This window comes from Myotis brandtii, unplaced genomic scaffold (assembly GCF_000412655.1).
Source record: "Myotis brandtii unplaced genomic scaffold, ASM41265v1 scaffold403, whole genome shotgun sequence".
Classification (NCBI taxonomy): domain Eukaryota; kingdom Metazoa; phylum Chordata; class Mammalia; order Chiroptera; family Vespertilionidae; genus Myotis; species Myotis brandtii.
Genome location: NW_005365474.1, coordinates 242529 through 245093, shown reverse-complemented (window position 1 = coordinate 245093; position 2565 = coordinate 242529). Strand labels below are relative to the sequence as shown.

Here is a 2565-nt window from a genome sequence, read left to right as displayed (position 1 = left end):
GCGCGACTGGAGCGATTTCTTCGCCGATAGTCTGCAGTCTGGGAGGTGAGTTCCGCGAGGGCAGAGGGAGAACGGAGCAAAGGGGGTCGCCTCCCAGAATCCCTGGGCTCCTCAAGCAAAGAGGCTGGGACGAGGGCGCCCACCCGTGCAGCAATGACGCCCGACCCCGACCTCACTGCACTTGCAAAAGCGACCTCGCCGTGGGTCCGAGGCCCGCGTGGAAGTGCTGACGCTGCAAAACGGAGGTGTCCGGCCGCACAGCTCTGGTTTCTGAGAAGTGACCCCCAAAACCCGAAGTCACCAAAGGAGAAACAGATAGGTTGAACGTCAGCAGAATTCAAAACTCCGATGACGCCGTTGAGAAAAGACAACCCGCGGGCTGAACGAAAGCATGTGCAAGGCATATGCCGGTTAGGGCGCTTGTATCCGGAGTAAAGAACTTCCAACCCAGTTAAAAGACAGATTACTTGTGAGCGGGCAAAGAACTCGCAGACATGCCGCAGGAGAAAATGTCTAGTAAGGACATGGGAAGATGCTCAGTATCATCAGGGGTCGGGAAATGCACACAGAAAACCACAGTGAGCCTTGGCCGGTGTGGCTCAATGGGTAGATCATCAGCCGGCAGGCTGGAAGGTCCATGGTTTGATTCCTGGTCAGGGCACAGGCCCGGGTTTGTGGGCTCGATCCCCAGTGAGGGAGGTGCAGGAGGCAGCCGAAGAATCGTTGATGTTTTTCTCTCCCTCCTTCTCTCTTCCTCTCTGAAATCAATAAAAAATATATTTAAAAAAAAATACTGAATTGTGCACTTTGCAAGAAGGAGTTTTATATTCCAATTAAAATTTTATTTAAAAAAAAAGAAAAAAAGAAATGCAGGCTAAAGCGATTAACTCCTGAGCAAAATGCAGGTGCACATGCCCTCTCTGATACTACGCACCCTAAAAAATGTTTAGAAGAAAACTTGGCTATAAAAGGGACACACGAGGGGCAGTTGGAAGGGGATAAATATGTTGGATAATGGGAGTGACTCCACGTTTGTGAGCGCTGATGCTGCAATAGAGATGTTAAAGGTAAGAAAAAGGCAGTTTAATGGGGATGTGGGAAGTGATGATGGGGTCTGAGGGCGTTTGTGTCAGACAAGAGGGTGGCTTCTACTGCAACATGGGGAAGGAGGAAGGAGAGTGAGTACAGGCTTGGAGCAGGATTCAGGAAGGTGGGGGGTCCCATCCCAGGGCTTCTATTGGCTGATAAAGGGGAGCGCAGCCCACCTACTGAGAAAGAGGGGGGCCCACCAGTCCAGGGAGATGGAGTAATTTGAAATGGTGGGAATGCACATCTGGGGAAGTCCCTGGAAGGTATCTGCCTAACCCTGTTGTGCATGCATGCATACACGCAGATGTGCGCATGCCATGTAAGCATGCACACATCGCATGTATCACCTGTACTCACACATCTCACATGCATGCACATGGGTATGCACACACCTCGTAAGCATGCGTGCACACCTGTGCCCATGCACACACACCACTTCCCCACCTGAAGTCCTCTCTCATCGCTTCTCCAGCAGACTTGCCAGTGACCCACCCACCTCTTCTTTGCTAATGGGTCACTTTTTATAAAAGGCATTTTCCAGCCTCCCTTGCAGCTAGATGTGATCACATGACAAGCCTCTGGCCAGGGAAGGAAGGAAGTGGCTGGTGGGCCTTCTGGGAGACCTCGCTAAAAGACATGGTCGGTCAGTGATGTCCCTTCATCTGCATAACCCCTCCCGCCTAGACCAAGGACGGACGTGACCAAGCGGATTTGACAGGATGAAGGCCAGGTGCTGAAGAGGGCCAGCTGGACAGAGAAAAGGCCCTCCTCCAGCCCAGGGGGCCGCTGTGCTGGGCCCAGCTGCCACCTGTTCTTGTCTGGGCCACCTGTCAGGCTTCCGCTACACGCAGCCACACCCCATCCTGGGGGCTTGAGGCCGAGTCCTGGAAAGAACCCCCGCTGCACTGCCTGCTGGGTCTCAACCCCGGAGCCACCAGAGCACGTCCGGTCCACACACTCGCACGTCGCCCGTCCCCATGCAGCACACGGTGAAAGGAGCAGAAAGAACCAAAAAAGGGAAAGGAGTAACTAAGCAAAGCTTGTATCTATTTAGTAAGAAAATCATTTCCTTAAAAAAATAGTGTCTTTACACGCTGAGGTGTACAGAGTTCACGCTGAGCTGAGACAGGTTGGCGGCCGGTTCTCCTGAGGGAAACTGAGAGTGATGTGGGTCTCGAGGTCCTGAGGTTGCGAGGCCGCGTCTTGGCTCCCGTCTTGGCGAGGGATGCGGCCGGTGGCAGCGGCGGCGGCTCCTGGTGCACGTGTCTCCGGGGGCGTCCCCGCTCAGTCACTGTCTCCGTCCTCTTCGCTGCCTTCCTGGGGGCTGGGGACCTGCAGAGCAGGAGCAGAGGAGCGGCTGTGGGGAGGCAGGCTGCCCGGGTGCGGGTGCTCCCTCCCCGCGCAGGGAGCGGTCCACGGTGCACCCCGAGCCACCTTCCAACCTGCCCTTTGTGTGACGCCGGCGGCATGTATTCT

General features: G+C 55.0%; 1 long non-coding RNA gene across 1 annotated transcript in view; it reads right to left on the bottom strand.

The window, feature by feature from the left end:
- Positions 1-2115: 2115 nt before the first annotated feature.
- LOC106727319 overlaps positions 2116-2565 on the bottom strand; it is a 1797-nt gene continuing 1347 nt past the window's right edge. The window contains exon 2 of the long non-coding RNA XR_001363488.1: positions 2116-2421. This is a non-coding gene — a long non-coding RNA (uncharacterized LOC106727319). The remainder of the gene's footprint in view (positions 2422-2565) is intronic.